Raw genomic sequence first — 13,012 nt, 5'->3', positions numbered from 1 at the left:
GGTATTGGTTGCAAAGAGGCGGGGAATTTTATGGGGAGGTAGAAATGGTCTACATCTTGATTGCAGTGGTTGTTTGATGAGTAAATACATTTGTCAAAACTCATTTCACTGGATGCATTTTAATTATGCAAATTATACCCCAATCAAGTAGCATTAAATTTTAAAAATGCTAAAAGTTTAAGCATAAAGGAGGGTGGTAATAAAGTTAAAGGCATGTGTAGGGCAAGAAATTAAGAATGAGACTCTCTATTGTGCCAGAAGGCAAGAGAACTCTCAAGACAGTAACAGTTTTGGTCAAATGGCACTAGAGCAGGCAAGGAAGCGGCTGCCACTGGCCAAAGTCATGGCAATTTGAACTTCAAAAAGAAGCATAAATTCAATGAATTAAAACTCATTTAATATTTAAAAACCGATAGATTTCATGATAAGAGAGAGGGAAACAAAGAGTGAGGACAGAGAGACAGAAAGAGAAAGAACCATATTAGATACCATTGCGAGTAACTGGACAGTTGGACTACCAATTTCTTTCCCTGAAAATTGGCAATTGGAGGAAAAGAATTAATTGCTTATCATGCATTTCCTGTACAAACGTTATGGCACAGAAGCCAAATAGCCCGAGGTGATGAAAAAAAAATTCTTATGTACAGAAGATGTTCAGCTAATAAATAAAGAAGAAATCATAGAATCAGAAAATCCTCATTTAAAAACCCTAGTTGAAATCATTACCCCAGGCAATGACCATCAATGCATACACAATTAGTAAAAATTTACCTTAACTTACTATTATCAAGACAATATAGTGGTAAAACTGAGCTGTTCTACTTGAACCCATAGATCAATTTTAGCACCAATCATAGTGGGGCAACAAGGCATTGTGTACGCTCGAGTGTGATGCAGTATGAAGCACATTATGAAGTGTTCTTGCCCAAAATATTGAATTTGAGTCTAATCAAGCTCTGAGTGATCACTTCCACATATAAGGAATATGGGGAACATAAAAATATGTCAAATGACACCACTGGGAGGCTAACAGACAAGCCCCAAATATGAGATTATCTACAGAAAATTGAATCCAGTATCTGCAACAATACTATGACAAAATGACAAAAATAAAAGTGGATGACCTATATTACTCTAACAATGTGTTAATTTGTTATTGGTTCATAATTAGGCAAAAGGAGTAGAACAGAATAGAAAGTTCAGAATTTATTACGTAGCAAGGGTTATTTGTCCAGATCAGTGGGGGAAATTGTAAATTAGATAATAAATGTCTCTGTGACAGTGAAATAAATATTTAGAGAATAATGATAATAAAGTTGTTTTTATGACATCATAAAAATATAACTATAGATGAAGTAAGTACAGAAGCACACAAATGCTATTATAACATCATAAAAATAGAGGAATATTTTTATAGTCTTGAAATAGAAAGGCCTTTCTTCTTAAAATACAAAAAGCAAAATCCACTAATGGAAGTTCTGATAATTTAAGATAAAAATGCTAAAACAAAGATATGATTTTTAAAAGTGAAAATCAAACACTTAACTAGGAAAAATGTTTTCAATTTACATGATAGACTAAGTATTTCAAAAACTTCTATAAATCAGTAAGAGGGAGACACAAAAACTCTAAAGGAAAGTGGGTAAAACATATAACCAATCATTTCATACCAAAGGAAAAACATGAAGAAATTAGCACACAAAAGTATAAGTTCATCTTTGTAATAATATATAAATGAAAATAATAAAGATATATAAATAATAATAGTGATACAAGTAATCATGTATACAAAGATATGTAATAAAAATAAAATATTTAACATAAATACATAATAATGCATGTAATTATATCTAAAGATATATAATATAATAAAATATATAATAAAGATAGACAATTTTTCACTTGCAAAACAGGAAAAAAAATTAAAGATTAACCATGCCCACTGCTGTCAAGCTTGTGGAGAAATGAGTACACTCTCATATGCTTACTGGAGGGGGGATATTTTCCCCACTTATAATATTTCTTTTCATGTAGGGAAAGCCCTATTAGCATAACATACCTCTCTCTGCCTCTTGATCGTTTATTTCTAGGAGGAAATGATTAACATGAATGGATAATTTGGAAAACAAAACTGAGCAACAGTATGTAACTTGGCTTCTTTCTTCTTGCCCCCTCTTGATAGGAGATAGTTTGAAATCAGCAGGCTTTCTACTTTGCATGTCCATGGTATTTTCTGGCCCTCTAGTTGAGAGATCAAGCTGAAAAGGCTGCCCCAATCCAGAGATTCCAGAAAAGAAGTACATCTCATTCTGGGATTCAGTATAGAACATTCACTTGCCCATTACTATGGTCTGAATGCTTGTGTCTTGCCCGTAATCATATGTTCAAATCCTAACCCCATTAGTAATGATATTAGGAGACAGGACCTTTGCAGATGTGATTAAATCATGAGGGTGGAGCCTTCCTTACCCTGATAAGTCCCCTTATAAAAGAGGTCCCAGAGAGCTGCCTTGCCCCTTCCCCCATGTGAGGACACAACCAGAAGTCACCATCTGTGAGAAACAAGTCCTCACCAGATACCAAATCTTCCGATGCCTTGATCTTGGACTTCTCAGCCTACAGGACTATGAGAAATAAATTTGTGTTATTTATAGCTACCCAATTTATGGTATTTCTGTTATAGCAGCCTAAATAGCCCAAAACACCTGCAAAAATAAGTTGTTTTATCTAAGACAAATTTGTCAGTAATAAAGTAGAACTTTTGCTTCTATCTACCATATTAGTCCATTTATCTATTGCTACGTAATAAAACATCTCTAAACTTAGTGAGTTAAAGCTCCTTTGATGTATTGGAGTTCTATGTATCGACTGCACTCACCTGGGCATTTCTCATTTGGGTTTCGCACGTTGATTGCAGTCAGCTAGCAGCTGGAGTTGGAGCCATTGGAAGACTCAACTGGACTGGCCATCTAAAATGGCTCATGTAGATTTGTCATTAGATGATGGCTTTTGGCTCATTGATTATCTAGGAATGTTGACCAGAGTACACTCTCTTGTGGCTTGGTTTTTTACAACACTGCTGTTCTGCTCCAAATAGGTATTTCCCAAGAGTAAAGATTCCAAGATATCCATGGAGAATCTGCAAGGCTTTTTATATCCTAGATTCAAAGCCCCTGATCATCATTTCTGTCACATTCTTTTCAAGAAGGCTACACAATGGGGCCAGCCCTGATTCTAGGTGAGGAGAGGTAGACACTACATTTTAATGTGACAAGTGGCAGGTGAGTGCAGCTGAGGAAAGAAAAGTGATGACTGCCTTTGATTCTACCTCGCATAACTCTTGTCTCATTTCTCAATCACTTCAGAATTCAGATAAGAAAGAAGAGGAGCCTTTTATTGGGCCCCCACAGACCTGCAACAAAACTGCTCATGGGAATATTTTGAAGGGCAATTTAGCAGTGTCAATTAAAATAAGAAGTGGCATATAAAACTACCAATATAAATTCTGGAATCTCTCTGAAAGATTTTTGCATGCATGCACCCAAAGATATTTGTACACAGTAATCTGTGTCTGCATTATTTGTGTTAGCAAACAATAGAGACAGTATCAGCGATAAGTATAGAGATGATGATTAAAAATTAACCTACCTAATGGGAGCAATGAACACTATTTGAGTGATGGGCACACAGCCATGATTCAAGAGTTACAAAAGTGATCCATATAACCAAAAACATTGTACCCCCTTAAAATATTAAAATTTATTTAAAAAAATTTAAAAACAGAACAAAAATTATATCCATGAAGATGGAATACTATGCAAAAGTTGAAAAGAGTAAGGCAGATATAAATGCAAATGACATGGAAAGCTTTTCAAGACTTACTCTGTGACTTGCCTTTTACATATAATAATGATACTAATAATCCAAAGATATTAATTAGATATATATAATTTTATTGGAAAATAATCTATATAATATAATTTTGATAATTTTATTCTTGGGGGGAATATTGTGAGAGAGATGTCAAGGAATTCTTAAGCATAAGCTATACTTAATATTTTGTAATAAAACCATATTCTTATATTACTTGTGTAATTTTTAAATAAATTTTAAAGCATATAATAAATTAGAGATCAATAAAAGCTATGATTTTATTTTAATGTTTTATTGATCTTTCTTGGATTTAACTAATCACCAGGAATGTGTTTCTTAAACAGGTATAGCAGGAAACACCTAAAAAAATCCACTATATTTCAAGGGTTATAGAGAGTTAATAAATACCACCCCCTCTTTCCTAATAGTGTCCAGAAGAAACTGAAAGATATATGTAGGAATCAGACAGATGAACATCATTATTTAAACTTTATTGCTGATTGCTGATTTAAGCTAAGTAAGAGATCTTGACTTAAATGCAATGGCCATATGAACGAGAGCCCATGCTGCACCCCAGAAATATATTCATCTTCTCAATTACAGGAAGGGCTTGATAACTGAAGGACTCCCACAAAGGAACCTGGCCCTGTAAAATTGACTGCATAGGGAAGCAGAGAACGTATGGGTCAGCAGATTTGCTTCAGACATGGGTAGGCAGAATTCTAAGATTACCCCCTAATTCCTGGCCCCTGGTGAACACATATCTTTTCCCAGTTATTCAATCAAACACTAATCTAGATGTGTCTGTGAAGAAGTTTTGCAAATATAATTAAGGCCCCAGATCAGTTGAACTTATTATGATAAGAAGATTATCCAGGCAGGCCTGACCTAATCACATCAGCCATTTAAAACTGGTCTACAGGTCGGAGACAGGAAGTCAGAGGTTCGAAGCACGCTGTTGCTACCTGGAAGCTGTAGGGGACCCTGTGGCAGGGAATGAGGGCAGCCTCTAGGTGCCCAGACTGCCTGGTGGACTTCCAGTGAGGAAACGGGAGACCTTAGTATACTTTGCAAGAAACCGAGTTTGGCCAACAGAAAAATGAGTTTGGAGGTATTAACAGTCATTTCCCTGAAGCCTCCAGACGAGACTTGGGTTGAGCCAGCACTTCAATGTCAATCTTGTGATACTTTGAACAGAGGATCTAGTAACTCCAGGCCAGACTTCTGGTCTGCAGAACTGTGAGCTTATGAATGGGTATTGTTATCATTCACTAAGTTTGTAGTGATTTGTTACACAGCAATAGAAAACTATACACAAAGGAAGAAGACTAGAAAGAGTTAAGCCATGAATGCACCAAACAGAAAAACATAAAAAAGATGTAGGTAGTGGAGAGAGGCCTGAATGTTGTTACTTTAATGAAGCTTCCATCACAGGGAAACCCAGGGACAGAGAGTGAGTATGAGACTTGGAGGTGTTCACCATTAGCTCCTGATAGGAGCTTCTTGATCACCTAGCCCAGTGTTCTCAAAAGAACCCTATTCATATTTTCAGCAGGACAAGCCTCTGCTATATTGGACTTTCTTATGTATTACAAGAGGTTACTTTCCCTGGGGCTCTCCCACTAACTGTCAGATGTATCCCCCAATCATTGGGACAACCAGAAACCCTAGCATTTCCATGTGCCCCTGGAGCAGGTGACAGTATCACTGTTTGAAAACCAATGAAGCTCAATCCCAATATTTTACAGATAAAGAAGCTGACACCCGAGAGAGGGGCTTTGAGAAGGTCTCATAGCCCCTCAGTGTCAGAGCTACAAGTGGGATTCCTAGTAGACTGTTTTTGCAAACATAAGTTATACGTGGTCCATTTTATTTATTTTATTACTTTATTTAATTTATTTATTATTTATTCTATTATTATTTATTTCAGAGTATTACAGGAGTACAAACATTTTGGTTACATGAATTACTTTTGTACAGGTTGATCCAAAGTTATAAGTGTGTCCATCACCCAGGTAAGTGTGCATTGCACCTGTTAGGTGTGAATTCAATTTTATCATAAGGTCTTTACCATTCTAATCACTATGGAATGATTCTGGACACCCATGTCTCCCTCCTACACGTCTGCCAAATGGTTGCTCAAATGTCACTTTTTCAGAAAAGGCTTCATGATCCTCTGATCTAAAATTGCTGTTCCTTCCTTTCATTACCAGTACTTATCAACTTATCATCCTCCTTCCCTGATTTATTTTCTTACATAATACTTACTACCTTTTAACACACTATAAGATTTACTGATTTCTTTTCTTTTCTTCTTCTTCTTTTTTTTTTTTTTTTTTTTTTGCTGTTGTTTTTAGAGAAGTGTGTGTCTTTATTGGATGAGCAGGCTACTTGAGTGGGATTAAGTGAGAGGGGTGGGTGGCCCCAATGCCCAGTTGGCCATACTTCACAGGCTAAAAGAAAAATATGGAACACTTCATGAATTTGCCTGTCATCCTTGTGCAGGGGCCATGCTAATCTTCTCTGTTTCGTTCCAATTTTAGTATATGTGCTGCTGAAGGGAGTTTGGCCTATCTGACCTACGATTTGACAATAAACTCCTGGATCGAATGATTTCAGTGTTTTGTTCCCTGATGTGTCTCGATACTTGTATCATTGCCTAACACCTGGTAGAAGTATTTCATAGAAGTAATTATTTTCTTTCCTTAGGTTTGGAGAGGAAAATAAATCTTAGCATACAGTAAAATCACTTTGTGTTTACCAATAACTATTTCAGAAGAACGATTATGAAAAATACAGTGAAGTAGTTTATGAAAAGAAAGTATATACAATATGGAGTTTTGTGCTAGACTATATAAAACTGAGGTATGCAATGAAGACATTAGTTTTACTCTCATAATCAAAAATATTTTACTTTTATATAAAATCAAATCATGAATTATGCATTCTTTACATCAATTAAGTATTGACCAGCTCAGAGAGCAATAATGTGCATTCATATTGTTTTCAATTTTGCAGTAAATTATTTATCTGCATTTTTCTTCTCCCTTCCCCCTCCCTAAACTAACAAGGTCAACACCTGGGATTTTTGTTTGTTTGTTTTAAGAATGCTGAATTTCAAGTAATTTAACCCATGCTATAATCAATTTAGTCTATTTTAAGAGATACTGAGTACTTGCTGGTATCAATACAGTTTGGGAAATACAAGATAAACTCTACTTCATCCTTGACCTTGAGCAGCACATTTTTTTTGTTAGCAGGAAGAGGTATGCATACAAAATATTTTTAACAATTGAGTATCTATGTGGTTTGTCATACCAATAGACTGGATGTTTACTTTAAAATCTGCATATAAGCATTTAAAGAGACATCATTTTGTAAAATTGGTTTCATTATTTTTAATCTTTAATTAGATAACTTCATTTTTTCTATGATAAATGTCCTTATGTAAAAACAGAAACAATGCAAATTTTTACAACATTATCTGTTTTCCACTGGGTTTCATGATTATTGCAACTAGTAAATGACTGTGGTAACTTGCCATGAAATTCACTATTGTCTACATTCATGTTCATATCTATCTTTTTTCTAATAAATGCATTTATTTTTTTCCCCTGAAAAGTGAAAAGGATACCAACATATAAGTGTGCTGCCTTCCCAAATGTTTTAATCTCAGAGGTTGTTGTTACATTGAATATAATTGCACTCAAATACCCTGCAGACTTTGTAGCAAGTGATTTGAACATACCAGAAACATTTTGTTCTTATTTAAAGATCTGCTTTTAAAAATATATCAAATGGATTTTCGACTATATAGGGTGGCTGGCGACTAACCAAATATTTACTTGAATTGTTATATAATGACATTTTAATCCAAAAGATCATGTTACAATCAACCCTAGGAGCGATTACTGCATTTACCTAAAAGCAAGAAAGATGATGATTTTTTCTAAGTAATTAAACACAAAAACTTGGGGGACTGATGCTTGTGGGGGGAAGGGACTTATATTTCATACTCTGGCATCATCTCATGGTGAAGAATGGCAAATATTGATTAAAAACTGTATTAGTTTGAATAAGAATTACTGGGTGTATTTCAAGGGACCGATTATTGAAATAAGCATAGAGGTATTCTTTGTGCCCGAAGGAATATGACTGATGAGTTTATGGAATGAAAGTTGAACAGGTGGACACAGCAAATTTTAACTATCTTAAAGGGAACTGGTCAGGAAAATAATAGAGCAGACCAGGTCTAGGTTAGGTGGCGGTCTCCCGGTTGAATACTTTCCGGGTTGGATTATCCAACTCTGGAAGGATGCTCTTTGTAGGTGCAGGGTTCATTATTTTCGTATCTCTCCCTGTGGGAACCCCACACGAGATTATCTAGAGGAGAATATTAGTGAAATAAATATCTGGGCCAGAAAGCAGTGGGGAAGTAGCAGGAAAGAAGGCACAAAGATCCAACAAGCAGTGCTGGATTCACATGTATTAGAGGAGGAAAGTGACCCACTAAAGAATAATAATAAGGGGTTAGGAGACCCAGCTGAGCCCTCCCAAAGGAATATTGGAACAGAAAAGGGAAATTTAACAAATAGAAATGCTATTTTAAGCATGGAACATTTAAAAGCTGAGGAAAGGCTGTTTCTTGAGGAACACAGGGCAGAGGTATTGGAGCTCTCAGGGTTCCTAGAAGCACACGCTTCAGAAACATCAATAGCTTCACTTCAGGAACCTGTTGAGGGTGTTTCGAGTCTCCAGCTGAAAAAAGAAAAAAAACAGGGCTAAGCTGGCAGCACCTTTCCTAGGAGGCAGATATCACAGGCCTAACAGAAACCGTGGAAAGAGTCATGGCAACAGGCTTATTGTCAGGACTGGGAATGCTTGCCTGCTTAAGAGAGAACAGCAGCCTCGCCACTTGAGAAACTCGCACCGGGTGCATGCAACTCTCCGGTTTCAGAAACAAGAAGCTCAAAAGGAAAATGAAAAATAAGAAGCTTTCTGTGAGTAGAAAGGCATTTCAAATAAACCTGGTGATAAGTGTTGGCACCATGTAAATTTCCAAACTTGGAAGAGTCAATGCTAACATTTATCCCTCTGTGGGGTGGGTGCCACTCTGTTTTACCCGCGCTGTATTAGCTCTTGTGTGAATTTCCACAACACTCTGATAAGGTGAGAATCACTTTTAATTCTTTTTTTACAGATAAAGAAATTCAGACACTGAGAACGAGTAACTTACCCAAAGTCACATAACCAGTAAGAGGAGCTGGGATTCAAACCCACAAAGTGTGGCTACAGCGCTCACTCTTCATTACTGTAATATAAATAAAGCAAGAGTGAGTCTACAAGACAGGAGGTGATTTGCCTGCTCTGCTATGGGATATGCATGGTGCCAAGTTAAACTCTATCAGGACAAATCTCCCTGCTAAGATAAATTGTGTATTCCAGAAAGCTGGCATAGTTTGACACCCTGGAGAACTAAAAACTAAGGTTGTCTCTTCGTGGAGTGGCAAACATTATGGCTGACCAACCCCATGTCCAATTCCATCCTCCTTATCCTCTTCCCTGCCTCAGATGGTCACAGTTCCAGCCACTGAGATTCAACTGGGAAGTTTTTTTCTAATTTAATTTTGTTTTGTTTTTGTTTATTATTGTTTTATTTTAAAATATTTACCTGATAGATAAAATGGTGTACATTCAAGGTATACATTGTGATGATGTGATATACATTGTGTGCCAAACGAAATGGGTATATGTTGGTCGAAGGGTACAAGCAGGGAAATTCTAGTTGCAGGCAAGCTTTCACTTGCCTGACGGAAAGGGAAACTCAGCTGATGTGCCCTTTCATGTATTGTTTTCTTTTCTTCTTCCTTCCTGGAATACAAGTATGATGTCTGGAGGGGCAGCAGCCTTTCAAGATCATGAGGACAGCCACTAGCTGAGGATGGCACCACAAAAGCACAGAGGATCCTGAGTCTTTGATGCACCATCCAGCATATTCCCTAGGCCTGGACTAGTCACCTCTGAATTTATTGTTTGAATGACAAATAAACTTCTATCATTTGATTTTAAAAAATATAAATGAATATATTCAGGTAATTTGGGGGATACTTTATGCAGATCTTCCTTATGTTTACCTCTCAAATCTATCTAAATTTTTAATGACTACTACCTCCAAGAAGCTAATTCCTCAATTCTTTGTTGCTTTCCAACAGCCTTTTGAATTTGGCTGTCTCTGGTTGCCACTGGACAAGTCGTTCCATGAAGCTCGCTGAGAGTCTAACCTTTCTTCCTGTGACAGGTAGCTTTGTTTCCAGACATCCTGTCCAATCTAGTAATGACTAAATCATTTCTCCCTTTTCTAATGTCCTGTTGAGGCATTGGGCATGTCCTCTCCCCACCTTCATGGCTCTTTACCTTTAATTTTATCAAGAAAGCAAGGCCGGGTGCGGTGGCTCATGCCTGTAATCCTAGCACTCTGGGAGGCCGAGGTGGGTGGATCGCTCAAGGTCAGGAGTTCGAGACCAGCCTGAGCAAGAGCGAGACCCCGTCTCTACTAAAAAAATAGACAGAAATTATCTGGCCAACTAAAATATGTTTAGAAAAAAATTAGCGGGGCATGGTGGCACATGCCTGTAGTCCCAGCTACCCGGGAGGCTGAGGCAGTAGGATCGCTTAAGCCCAGGAGTTTGAGGTTGCTGTGAGCTAGGCTGACCCCACGGCACTCACTCCAGCCAGGGCAACAAAGTGAGACTCTGTCTCAAAAAAAAAAAAAAAAAAAAAAAAGAAAGCATGAGCTCTGAGAAGAAAGATAAAAATTTATGTTATATAAAGAGTTAGGAAACAATGTATTTTAAACTTCCTGTGTGAATAGGTGATTTAATGTGTCTCTTTTCCTTCATTGAATTTTTTTAAACAAAACCATTATCTGAGAATAATTTTTGACAAATAAAGTCAAAGAGAGAAAAGTCATTAAAATTAAGGAGTACATTTAAGATTATAAAAATATTATAAAGCATTGATTCTCAAAGAAGGGTCCTCTGGGTCAGCAGTATCTGCCTCCCCTGGGGACTGTTAGAAATGCATATTCTCAGGCCCTGCCCCAGATCTACTAACTGAAACTCCGGGGGTGGGGTCCAGCATTTGCTGCTTTGTCAATGCTTCCAGGCAATTCTGATGCATGTTTGAGTCCGAGAAACCATTGCTCCAGGCTCTAATTTGTTCAACTATCCTCCCTTCACTCACACTAAATACATGTATACATTGAGGAACAAACTCCTTGAGAGCAAGATCTGAGTCTCATGTATCTTTGTTCTCCTAATATGTAGAAATGTGCCTCACACAAGAACAGTCAATAACGTGTACAGGCCAATAAATGAATCAGAGAATGACACTGGTGATATTTATTTTTAAAGCAAGCCCACATAAAGGCAGCTAATTCATTTTGAAAATAATAATAAAGATAACTAATTCATAAATTTGAATTAGAAATACTATATATGAAATATCGGTCATTATTCTTCTTGAACTTCATCATAATAGCTACATCTATTGCCATTTTTCTTTTCCACTGTGAATTATATTGTATATGCAGAAAAGTACATCAAGTATAAACATACAATATAAAATTTTAAAATGAAGGAAATGGATATGAAACTAGCATGCAGAAACATAATTTTGTAAGTAATTCAGCATCCTCTCTGCCTCACCACCTCTGCCTCACCCCCTTGGGATAATCACTCCACAAAATGTCATGGTAATCATCCCCTTCTTTAACATTTTATCATCCATGTATGAATCCCTCAACAAATGTCATTTAGTTTTGCCTATTTTTGCATCACAGTGAATAGATTCAATGTGGCTTGTTTCTTATTCTCCAGATGAAAAACATATCCAGATATTGATGCATGTAACTGGTTTATTTTCACTGTTGTGTAGTTATTAATACATCATGTGACTGTGCCACAAATTTTTCATCTATTCTACTATTTATGAGCATTTGAGTTACTTCCATTTTTTGCCATTATGAATATTGCCTGGTTAGCACAATCACCATCGCAGGGCCACACTTGAGTCAGATATACCCCCTGCCTTCTCCACTGGCCCTAATGGGCTCTGTTGAAGCAACTCACAGGCTCGTATCATCTCATCTGTACGGTATAAAGTTTATTTTGATGAATAGAATTCTTAATTTTCATGTAGTCATTTTGACCAGTCTTAGTTGGGAGGGGGCTCTTTTAGACTATTTTTAAGGAAAAAAAAATTCCTACACTAAGTATATAAAGAATTTTTTCTATCCTGTTTTTAAATCTTTATTTATTTTTTCACCTTTCACACATAGGTCTTAATTGGCCTGGAATTGGTTTCTATATAGAAGGATTTAATTGCATTTTTAGTTCAATATGGATACTAAGTTGTCTCTGTAACATTCATGGAAAAATCCATCAGTTCACCACTGGTCTACAATACCACATCTACTGTATTAACAGTGTCAATATCTATGTAGGCCAGCGTCTGCACTCTCTGTTGTGATCCGTTTGCTAATGTTTCAGTCCTTGCACTAATACCTCAGTGCCTTAAGTCCTTTAGCTTTATAATCTGGAGAGCAAGTACTCACCTTGCTCTTTCGAAGGGTCATGGCTATTCTTAGCCTTTGCAATTCCCTTCTAAAGTCTAGAATCAGCTCATCACATATGCAAAGTCATTGCATAGTAAATCAATTTGGAGAGAATTGATATCTACACAATATTGACTCTATGAATTCATGAGCATAATACATATCTTTTATTTTTTTTGTTTTCTTCAGTATATTTGAATAAAGTTCTGTGATTCTCTCTTTGAGAGACTCATGATTTTGTTGTATTTATCCTTAAGTAATTACATTGTTTTGTTATTGAAATTTTTTTAATTTGACTTCTATGTGTCATTAGTCTATAGAAATACAATTGATTTTAAAATTGATTTTGTATCCAGCAGCTGTGTTAAAGTATAATTAATTCTAACATCTTATTTATAATTGTTTCAATATTTGTAGTAATCTAAATGATGCATCAGTACTTATCCATCAATTCAGTGGCTTAAAGCAATAATAATCATTTGTTGTCTCTCATGGTTTCTGTGGGTCAGGAATTCAGATAGGGCA

At 36.3% G+C, this 13,012-nt stretch overlaps 1 non-coding gene across 1 annotated transcript; it reads right to left on the bottom strand.

Annotated features, from left to right (window-relative positions):
* Positions 1-6,333: 6,333 nt before the first annotated feature.
* On the bottom strand, positions 6,334-6,437 carry LOC123637551. Its single transcript, XR_006734920.1, has one exon. It is a non-coding gene; the product is annotated as a U6 spliceosomal RNA (small nuclear RNA).
* Between the last annotated feature and the right edge of the window lie 6,575 nt (positions 6,438-13,012).

This window comes from Lemur catta, chromosome 4, assembly GCF_020740605.2.
Source record: "Lemur catta isolate mLemCat1 chromosome 4, mLemCat1.pri, whole genome shotgun sequence".
NCBI lineage: Eukaryota > Metazoa > Chordata > Mammalia > Primates > Lemuridae > Lemur > Lemur catta.
The sequence above is the reverse complement of the archived record's forward strand: the minus strand, read 5'-3'. Positions and strand labels throughout refer to the sequence as shown.